Below are 12,215 nucleotides of genomic sequence, written 5' to 3'. Positions count from 1 at the left end.
CCCTCTTGTTGTAATATATTAGTGATGTTAATTCCGTTGCCTATGTGGGAAATACAGAGCTAAAATTTTCTAGTGAATTTTTTTTTTTTTTATAACCACCGGAAAATGAAATGTTTAAGAAGACATGATATTATTAATCAGGTAATGATTAAAGTAAATTAAAGGACAAGTCCATTGTCTTGAAAAAAAAAATGATTAAATGTTTCAGGATATCCAAATCATTGTGCGTCAAAATTTGTTTGATGGTGAAGGGTCCATAACCTTAGCGTTTATTTAGCTCTTCCATAACTTTAGTTCTATTTTTAGATAACAAAGGACATTGAAATATGAGATGATTAAGAGTTCCAACCTTTTCGTTGCACCAACAGAGAGGTGAATCTCTCCGATGAATTTTGTACAGAAGATATGGAGTAATTGCAGTGTTGAAACGAAGTCTATAATATAATATGATTTTTGACCGTGACCAAGTGCGAAGTGCATTCCAGCTGGATGATTGCAAATGGTTAGTTTGCCAATAGTATGTTCCTGGTCCACTTCTGATTTTATGTTTCCAAAGGACTGTTTGCTCCGAGATTATCTGGTCAATGTAAACTAAAAAATTGAGAGGTGATAATTTTATATTGGCTGAAATACCAGAATTGCGAGATTTTTTGGATAAATCGTCGACAAATTCATTCGGTTTTATGTCAACATGACTTAGGACGTGGATAAAATCTATGATATGACCCATTTCAATTAATTTTCGATAAATGGATTTTATGTTTAGTACTGTCCAAGTAGATTTAATTGTCCAATGAACAGAAGAAAGTGCTTGTAATACACTGTAGGAATCCGTGCAGATACATGCACGCCGAATATTGTTACGTTGAATGAGTAGTAAGGCTTGTCGTATTCAAACGCTTCACCCTCAAATACTGTAGTGGCAACTGGAAGTTTCAGTTGTTGGATAATATCAAGTTGGGGGACAAAGATAGCTACTCCAACTGGGCTATGTGCAACCTTAGAGGCATCAGTGTAAAGGAATATTGTGTCAGGATGGAATTGATCGAGAAAACTTTGCCAAATATTTTTATTTATGCGATGAGATTGATCTTTAATCTTGGTATCTACATATGAAGGCAGAATAGGTTTTATAATTGTTGTATTTGTTTCATATGCGAAATTATAGCATGGCAGGTTGGGAAGTTTTATTATTTGAGTTTGGAGGTTTTTCAAAAGTAAAAATGCCTTGTATATCCATGGTAACTTAGTAACATATGGTAATTTGGTATTACGGTTCTGTACTTCTAAGGCTCCAAGTTTTTGGATTAGTGGCGAATTCATGATAGCGAGTCGAGATATGATATATTTACAGGCAAGTTTGAGTATTTTAATAGAAAACGGTAGCGTGCCTGTTTCATCCAAAATGGCATTTTTAGGACAAAAGTGGGGTTGGGAAAGTATAATTTTTAAAGTAGTGTACTGAATCGCTGTTAGTGATTTATAGAATTTTGGCATGGTAACAGAATAGATTATACTTCCATAGAGTATCTTGGCTTCAATGCATTGTTGATAAATGGTATATAATGTGTGCGGATGAATGCCCCATTTTTTAGAACTTAAGCTGCGAAGAATGTTCTGTACTTGTTTACATTCTTTTATTACGTGCATTATGTGATTTCCAAGTTAGTTTGTGATTAAGGTATAATCCAAGATATTTGATATTTGTTGTGCTGTGAAGCTGTGTATGAGAGAGTTGAAGAGGAGGGAAGTTAGTGATTTTCTTTTTAGTAAATACTATGTAATTTGTTTTATTCCAGTTAATTTCTAGACCATTGTTCCGGCACCAGGCTGCAATTATTTCCAATGATGACTGCAATTTCTTTCGACCAATATCCAGATCACTTGTAATATAAATGAGTAAGTCATCTGCGAAGAGAGAGGCTGATACAGTACCATTGAGTATTTCCAGTAAGTCTACCATGAAGATATTAAACAGTGTGGGACTAAGCTTGCTACCTTGCATGAGACCAAGAGAAGTTTGCCGAGGAGTGCTATATTTATTATTTATTTTGAGATAAATTTGTCTATTAATGAGTACATTATGAACAAATCTTATGAAAGCGGTAGGGATGTTCATTTTTGCCATTTTAGTTATCAATAAATCCAATTGAACTAGATCATATGCCTGTTTAAGATCAATGCTTATAGCCATGAGATATTTACCATGTTGAAAAGTTGTCCAGATGTCTAAAAGGAATGGACTAAGTGCATCTAAAGTTGATTTGTGTTTTCTAAAGCCTGTCATACTCTATGTCCAATTCTAAGACGACGACTTCTTCTTCATAAATCCTATCGGTTATAACTGGTGCCTTGGACATAAATTGGACATATTACACACGGGTAAAATAGACACAGATGTAGTAACCCAATTTAAAGAGCAGTTGCCAGGCATATGTATTTTACAACCAGATGAATTATCGTTATTAGGGTCTCCGCTCCACGAAGAAGGATATGATCTCCATTTCGAGAAACATATGAATAGTTTCAAAGTAATAACTGAGAGTCTAAAAAATTTACCAAATCACATAGCTTATTTTCTTCTCAAAAATTGCTTCGGCATTCCAAAGCTAACGTACTTTTTAAGAACTGTTCCAACATGGAAAAGACCATCTAAAGTTTTACAGATAGATAATTATTTGAAAAAGGCATTACGGCTAATAATCAACTATTCCCTAAACGAAACTCAATGGACGCAAGCAAGCCTTCCAGCCCGCCTAGAAGGTCTAAACGTACGGAAAGCATCGGACTTGAGTCTACCAGCCTTCCTTTCCTCTTACCATGGGGTGAGTCCATTGGGTTTCGTTTAGGGAATAGTTGATTATTAGCTGTAATGCCTTTTTCAAATAATTATCTATCTGTAAAACTTTAGATGGTCTTTTCCACTAAATCTCCACTACCACTAGTCTCCAATATTTTAATTAGTTCAGTTGACAACATGGATACATCACATGGATGAGGCTTTGGAAATTTGGAAGGGGATCTACGACAGTAAAATTCCTGAGACAAAAGAATTACAAAAAAGTTGGGATGCAATATTATTACAGGAAGTAATAGATAATGAAGTAATTCCTGAAAGTATAATTGACTGTGTGTATGAAAGCTTTACAGAGAAAAGAGACCAGTGCTTGGTTACAAGCCACGCCATCTAAAACAATTGGAACCTTTTTAGATAACAAAGTTTTTTCAAATATGTGTAAGTTTGCGTCTGGGGGTAAATATCTGCCATACATTTACTTGTACATGCCAAAGCAGAATGGATGAAAAAGGGTTACACGCACTAAGTTGTACTAAAAGTGGAGGAAGATTAGTACGCCATGGTGAAATGAACAACATAACAAAACGAATACTGGCGAGCATTGATTTCAAAGCATTTTAGAACCACCAGGAATGTTTCGAGAAGATGGAAAGCGGCCAGATGGAATTACCCTAACTCCATGGAAAATGGGTCAGCGGTTGATATGGGATGTCACATGCGTAGATACCTTTGCACCATCTTACTTGCCATCAACACAAAACGAAGCAGGTAGTGCAGCTGAAGTGGCCTGCAAGAAAAAACACTCCAAATATTCTAAACTGAAAGAAGAGCATCTTTTCGTTACTTTTGCAACTGCAACTATGGGCGTTTTCAGCAAAGAAGCTCACAAATTTTTGAAAGAACTGGGTTCCAATTTGATTACTAAATCAGGCGACGCCAGAAGCCAACAATTTTTAGTACAACGCATTAGCCTAGCTATACAAAGAGGCAATGCAATTAGTAAATTAAGCTCCTTACCTTCACACAAGTTAGAAGAAATCTTTTATCTTAATTGAACATAAATTTCCCCTTATAAATTTTCAAAAATAATTCATTTTGGCGGCTCATTCTTGAAAAATATTTGATGTATACAATATCCATTATTTAACGAATTCATAAGATCATAATGCATAAATAGCTTATATTTTTCATATCTGTAATTTCTTGCTCTGTATCTTCATAATATCATTGTGGCATTGGGGTTTTATATTTCCCATCTAAATGTACTAAAACTCTTTCACCTGTACTCTAAAACTCTTTCTGTGATAGAATTAATTTTCATGTTGTTTCGTAAGCTTTGCCATTTTGTAAAACATATAATTTAACAGGTATTAAAACACAATACAAGCTTACAAGAAAAAAATCATATATTCTACTGTGGTATAAGCCATTTTTCTGGAAAATATATAAACGTTTTATAGGCTACAAGTGTAAAATTCACGTCCAATACTCACGTCAAATGCTAAAGATTCCTAAAGTTAAACCTTTGCACAAAAAGGTAAACTCAATGAAATAGAAAACTATAGACCGATATCATTGCTACCCATTATAGGTAAAATTCTGGAAAAAATAATGTTCAATCGGGTTATGGATTTCATTAGTAAATATTCTATCATATCCAACAAACAACATTGTCTCTTGAAAGGTAAATCTACTGAGACAGCAATTTTTCATTTTCTAGAAAACTGCAGAAAGTTACTGGATGAGAAAAAATTATCTATAGGAATATTTTTAGCTCTAACAAAAGCCATCGATTTAGTAAATCATTATATATTGCTAGAAAAACTTAGTTGCTATGGTATTAGAGGCTTAGCAAATAAATGGTTTGAATCATACCTTAAAGATCGGAAACAAGTAACTGAAATCACAGGAATAGTTAAAAATAAAATTCAAAAATATGTGTCAAGTAAAGAAATTATTAATCGTGGAGTACCACAAGGATCAATTCTAGGACCACTTCTCTTTCTTCTTTATATAAATGATCTTTCTGAAAGTATTAATAGTTCATGTGTGACTTTATATGCATATGATACAAACATAATAGTTAGTGGGAAAGATGAATGCGAATTAGCTTCAAACAGCCAAACGGCAATGAACCAACTTTCAAGTTGGATGAATAAAAATGGCCTAATCATTAATGTAAATAAAACATGTGCCTTAAATTTTAACAATGGTAAAAGTAATCAAGCCAATGCAAAAATAAACATAAATAATAAAACAGTTAAATATGTAGAAATTGCTACCTTTCTCGGAGTTAAAATATCTAATAATTTAAACTGGAGAGGAAGATACGATCCTATTTCCCTCCAATCTTTTAATACACATAGGGCCTTACTACAAAATAGTCTTATAATCAACAAGGAGCTACACATTTATTCTGATTATTTTAAGCAAGCACGGTACGAAAACCGTGAATTTTAATAGTTTACGCTGTACTTCTTAATCTTTTAATACACATTGAAGCGGGTGATTATATATAGAACATGTAAGAAGTAAACTAAGCAAACTATGCTATGCAATTAGATGTGTAAGAGATAAGATTAATGTAACAACAGCTAAGTGTACATATTACTCAAATTTTCATTCTACAATAAAATATGGCTTGATGTTCTGCGGAAATGGACCTAAAAGTATTGCTATCTTTACGCTACAGAAGAAAGTGGTAAAAATACTTGCAGGAGTAAAATGGAACTCTTCTTGCAGAAATATTTTAAGGAACTTGGAATAATGACTCTTCCCTCAATGTATTTGTTTGAAATATTAATGTATTTGAAAAACATAGTAGTGAGTTTATTGTTAACAAATACATTCACAGTTATAACACAAGAAGTATAAACGACAATCACTTGCATGCACATAGAACAAATATATACAATAAATCAGTTACGCACAAAGGTACTCTATTATACAATCTACTTCCATCATGTATAAAAAATCAGGTCCCTGTCAATAGCTTTAGATCTAAACTCAAAAGGTACTTGATAGAACATTGCTTTTATTCGGGTGAAGAATATGTAGAAAATAATTCGTATACGTAAATTTAAATGTATAGTAAGTAAATTAGTGAAACCATAAGAATCTATATGTAATAATAGTATGTATGTTTATGTATACTGGTATATATATAAATGACATGTTCAATTTTGTTGTATGACGATGAACGGATGCAACAAATTATGATTATGATTTGTTCTGGGATCTCTGTAAAATTCGAAGAGCACTTCTTTTCTTCTTTTTTTCGTAAACCTAGCGGTAACATCCTTGGGTTATAACTCCTGCCTTGGACATACATTTTTATAGGCTACAATTTTAAAAAAAGAAAAGAAATAGCCATCCTACTCAAGCATCTTATAAAATATTATAAAATATTTTATAAGATCCTTGATCCTACTCGAGAGTTTGGCCAACACCCTCTTATAATGAGAGCCTACGAACTGATTTGTGAAGTCACTAATCGAAGTCATAATGTCTTCAATGTTAAAAAACAGAAGGATACAAAGGAGCTGAAGGTAAGGCACATTTTTATTCGTAAGATAGTTCATTTAATGTCCAGAGAGGTAAGAGTAATGTATAATTGTAATTCATACGCTATTTCAGAGTTTGCAGTTGAAAACAATCGAAAAAAAATACATTCACTATAAATTTTAGCTCAAAATGAGACTTATCAATGTTAGTTAGGTGTGGATTAAAAAGTACAATATGTCCAAAAGTGAAATATGTCAAGAGATTTCGAATTGATTCCTCGGTACAAACGGATATTGCTGGAAATGAGCTTAATGTAAAGCCGCCAGGTCCCACGTTGGTTTCGGATTATAGTCGTCAAGGAAATGACAATTGGAGATATGGTAATAGAAGAGGACAATACCGAGGAAGCTATGGGTTAGGCCATGGAAAAGGACATACGGAAAGAGTAGCGCTACACAGACATGTAGTAAAAATGAACCAAAGACTTCCTTAGGAACTGGAAATTTGGAACAGCATCCTACCATTTCGTCTGGGTTAAGCAATGCTGCTACTTCGATAAACACCTAGCACAACTAATTGTAAGAAAAGGAAACCAATTCACAAGTAAACAAGCACTTAGGAAACAAACAACAAAATATATGCCTTGTTATGTGGGACCATATATAATCGATAAAATCTTGAGAAATTGTGCCACACTAAAAACTTTAGATCAACAAGCTGCAGGAACTCAGAATTTTCGTACCTTAAAGCAGTATAATTTATCTGATGATATGAAAACTGTTTTATTAGAAAAATATCGAACAAAAGAAAATACATCTTAAATAATGAAAAAAATTACATAAATATAAAATTTTTCAATTTCCAGCAGGGGGTAAACTGTACTGCTCCACTAAAGTGAATTTGTACACTTGTTATATCAATATCATTTAGTATTGTATGGTGATATTCTGTCAGTATCATTTAGTATTTTATGTTGGTGTTCTAGTTTATTTAATTTACATTCATGTTTTAATTGTTTAATTTTATTATAATTTATACCAAGGAGTTAGCTTTTTCTTAATAATCTTGTTTGAAAATTTGGGTGATTCGAGTATAACCGTTGCACCTGAATAAGAAGAGGAAGAAATGTATAATATAATATAATTTATATAATCGAAATATTTTCAATCAAATGGAAAAGTGTAATAATTTCATGAAGTTTAAATTTACGGAATAATCCGTATTTTAGTGTTTTTCGTTTTACAAAGGAAAAGGGACCAGAACTAAATACTAATCTTTAAATAATCTTCAAAGAGCTTCGTAAGTAAAAATAATATAAATATAAGCAGGTTAACAACGATATTTTTACTTTCAGTTCATGTACTCAATTTGGTATTTCGGAAAGAGAAGAAACCAAACAATCATGTGTAGCTAATTATTGTAATCGTTTTCAGGAGGTGAAACCTCCTGAATACAAATTTCCATTAAAATTAAATAGAAACATTCTAAATTTTATGTCCTATTATTATCGATATTTTCCAGGTTTAGGCCTATTTATTTTTAAATCACCAGTTTGGAAATTGTAGTATACGTACTTTTATATCCTACTTAAAAATTCTCCACGGCTATGATAAGTAAAGAAATGCCATATATATATTTATATATATGTATATTTAACATCTTTTAACATCTACAAACGATATAGAGATAATAAAATTATAAATAAATTTTCGAAATATATCAACATGGAGGTTACGTCATTAAGTATGTGACATGATTTGATATAAAGAAGATTTAATTATTACATAACTAATTATAATGAGTCGTCGAAGCTATTTACGCATTAATGAATGGTCCTAATGTTTGCGCTAATGAAAGAGTAAAGATGATTATATGAAATAAATAAAACAGTTATGGTTAAATAAGATGAAGATTAAGGAAGTAGTTAAACAGAACTATAAATGTTATACCTGCCTCCCATGCTGAAAATGTCATTTATATCTCCATATTTTTGTTTAGCACACCGAATGTATATTGGTTGTACCTTATCAAGCTGTTTGAAATTACATCTTATAATGCACCCGTCTATCGGAACATCTTTAGTTGATACGTATACGAATCATGTTTTCTTGTGAAAATAGGAATCTAAATAAAATTTGTTTTAACATTAGCATGACGCAGTATAACCTATTTATGTGTATTTCTGTATTTATTCGTTATTGTCTCCAAAGCAATATCTATGTTTCAAATTTATTTATGAACCATGTTTTCTGTTCACTAATACTTGTGTCAACTACCGTGTCATGTAGATATTGTACGTTGTTTCTATGTCCATAGCACATGTTGAAATAATAACTTACAAAATCATATACGGTATCTGAAGTGTTAAATACTTATAATTCATGACATGTACTAATAAAACTTGTATGTGAATTCTGTTCAATTTGATACGTTATATTCTATTCAATTCTGAGGAGTCGTACATGTTTTCTTTATAAACTTATACTTTAAACGTTCACTATCCGACGGACTAGAGATAAACTTCTTTCCGGAGAACAATCCGGTGGCGATCTATGGGCCGTGTTTGATGTTTCTAGTTCTAACAATTGCAAACAGAGGGCGTCGAACAGAAAATCACCGTTGCGCAACAACTGCCACCTCCAGTCTGATGTAATGTCACACGTCTGTCAACGGTAAGGATGTTTTGGGGCTGCAGACCTGGACATCGGAACCAGCGTTGCGTGACCGGCATTATGGGCAGTGGGGTAGGACAGAGAGTGGCTACCACAGCCAGGATGTTTGGCATCCTTAATTTGTAGCTAAGAACTTGGAAGAAGTCCGTCGAGAAGTTACGACAACATTAGTACGCTCTGAAGAAAAGTTTGGTAAGCAAATGCCGTTTAAACTAAAATAAATTTATTTGTAATGAAAATAAATTTACATAATTAAAGGGGAAGATTGTGTTCACAGGAATAGCCAACTGGAGAAGATATTTTTAAGAAAAAGTGTATAATGGCGTTATGTTCGAAAAGTAAGGACAATGTGGACATGTCAGCCGAAGAGATAAATATGTCGCAAGATGGAAAGGCCATTCAATGTGATGAATGCCAAGGCTGGTTTCATCTTTCGCGTGTTGGAATTCCTGATGATCAATATGATCATCCTAGTGAAGAAAGTGTTAGATTGTTTTGTCCGAAATGTAGAGTAACTGATGTTGCAGAAGGAGATAGTTTGAAATTAGGAACAGAGAAAGAAACACATGTAATGAGTACGGAAGTTGAAAATTCTATGGAGAACCAGAATGTTGTCGTTGCACACAAAACTGGAAATGAAAATGAAGAAGTGGATGACAATCTAATTATAGGAGATGAGACAGAAAGTGGTAATACAAATGATAATAATGGAAAATCAAAGGAAGCTTTGAACTCAAATCCAGACGACATCCTTAAGTTGATATTACAACAGTTTACTGAATTGAAGTGTGATGTTAACTCAAAGTTTAACAAAGTAGTGGATATAAACAATGACTTGAAAAGAGAGTTGAAAGAGGATATTAGGAAACTGAGGGAAGAGATTCGAGGACATATGGACCAGACAGTACAACGATTGGATGGTGAAATCCGAGATATTAAACAAAGAGAAGAAGAACGCACTCATCGTATTGAGAACACTGAAAGGAAGCTGGAAGATATCGTAGAGTATCAGGGCGTTTCCGAGTCAAGATTGGAGAATCTAATATAGGAAAACGAAGACATAAAGAAAGTAGTTTCCCGGAATTCAGATGATATGAGAAAATTAGAGAATGAAATGAAGACGAGGTTTCAAAAGATTGAGAAAGAAGTGAAATTACTCACAAATGATCATGCTTCAATTGTAGTTCAACCGAGTGTCACAACCACTAACAGAATAGTTCAACCGAGTGTCACAACCACTAACACATTAGTTACTAGTACAATTAGTAATACTTTGAGTACCTTTAAGCCTATTGTCAGCCCAACCTTGTGTCCAAATGTAAACCACGATCCTAGCTATCAAACGATAAATTATAGTAATGCTACTTCACCACCAATTAATAACAAAGATACGCCAGTCGCTAATACGTCGAATTCAGAGCACGTGTCGGAAAACATGAGGTTGATATCAAGTAATAATCAAAATAATCCCGGAATTAATACCTCATCTGCTTGCTTAAATAACATCAAATATAAAGATTTACGTGATTTTCCGCGATTTAATGGCCAGAATTCCGGAGCTGCAAAATCATTTCTAGAGGAGTTAACGGAAACAATTGAATTGTTTGAGCTACATGAGAAAGAGAAGCTAGTCATAACACAACGATGCTTAACAAAAAGTGCAGGCGCTTGGTTCAGAAGCTTACGCCAGGAATTTAATACTTACGAGGATTTTGTCAAAGCATTTAGGCGACAGTATTTATCACCTCGTCTAGAGCGCGCCCATAAAAGACAACTCCAACACATGCATTATGACAAGTCAAGATATGCCCCAGTTTCTGATTTCGCGTGGGATCTTGTTGAGCGATATCAGAGTATTTCGAGTACTCCTGATGATGCCGAGCTTATGGACCTAGTTTTAAACAGCATACCACCAGCTGATGCGAAAATTTTACGAGCGACACCAAGTAAGAATTTGGATGACTTAATGCTGAGATTAACAGATATAGAAGAAGTAGATGATAATACTTTCGACTCGTTTAGTAGGTACAGTCACAACCGAGAGAACAAAAGACCTTTCCTTCGATCTCCAAAAGTGAAATATGTCAAGAGATTTCGAATTGATTCCTCGGTACAAACGGATATTGCTGGAAATGGGCTTAATGTAAAGCCGCTAGGTCCCACGTTGGTTTCGGATTATAGTTGTCAAGGAAATGACAATTGGAGATATGGTAATAGAAGAGGACAATACCGAGGAAGCTATGGGTTAGGCCATGGAAAAGGACATACGGAAAGAATAGCGCTACACAGACATGTAGTACAAATGAACCAAAGACCCTTAGGAACTGGAAATTTGGAACAGCATCCTACCATTTCGTCTGGGTTAAGCAATGCTGCTACTTCGATAAACACCTAGCACAACTAATTGTAAAAAAAGGAAACCAATTCACAAGTAAACAAGCACTTAGGAAACAAACAACAAAATATATGCCTTGTTATGTGGGACCATATATAATCGATAAAATCTTGAGAAATTGTGCCACACTAAAAACTTTAGATCAACAAGCTGCAGGAACTCAGAATTTTCGTACCTTAAAGCAGTATAATTTATCTGATGATATGAAAACTGTTTTATTAGAAAAATATCGAACAAAAGAAAATACATCTTAAATAATGAAAAAAATTACATAAATATAAAATTTTTCAATTTCCAGCAGGGGGTAAACTGTACTGCTCCACTAAAGTGAATTTGTACACTTGTTATATCAATATCATTTAGTATTGTATGGTGATATTCTGTCAGTATCATTTAGTATTTTATGTTGGTGTTCTAGTTTATTTAATTTACTTTCATGTTTTAATTGTTTAATTTTATTATAATTTATACCAAGGAGTTAGCTTTTTCTTAATAATCTTGTTTGAAAATTTGGGTGATTCGAGTATAACCGTTGCACCTGAATAAGAAGAGGAAGAAATATATAATATAATATAATTTATATAATCGAAATATTTTCAATCAAATGGAAAAGTGTAATAATTTCATGAAGTTTAAATTTACGGAATAATCCGTATTTTAGTGTTTTTCGTTTTACAAAGGAAAAGGGACCAGAACTAAATACTAATCTTTAAATAATCTTCAAAGAGCTTCGTAAGTAAAAATAATATAAATATAAGCAGGTTAACAATGATATTTTTACTTTCAGTTCATGTACTCAATTTGGTATTTCGGAAAGAGAAGAAACCAAACAATCATGTGTAGCTAA

At 33.2% G+C, this 12,215-nt stretch overlaps 1 long non-coding RNA gene across 1 annotated transcript; it reads left to right on the top strand.

The window, feature by feature from the left end:
• The first annotated feature begins 14 nt into the window (after positions 1-14).
• Positions 15-2,162, top strand: LOC145676103 (uncharacterized). The gene is made up of 2 exons (XR_014129289.1): positions 15-141; positions 1,800-2,162. It is a non-coding gene; the product is annotated as an uncharacterized LOC145676103 (long non-coding RNA).
• Positions 2,163-12,215: the final 10,053 nt, after the last annotated feature.

The sequence above is a fragment of the Thermobia domestica genome, chromosome 2, assembly GCF_964235325.1.
Source record: "Thermobia domestica chromosome 2, izTheDome1.hap1.1, whole genome shotgun sequence".
NCBI classification, from domain to species: domain Eukaryota; kingdom Metazoa; phylum Arthropoda; class Insecta; order Zygentoma; family Lepismatidae; genus Thermobia; species Thermobia domestica.
Note: the sequence above shows the minus strand (reverse complement) of the source record. Positions and strands in the feature narration are given on the sequence as shown.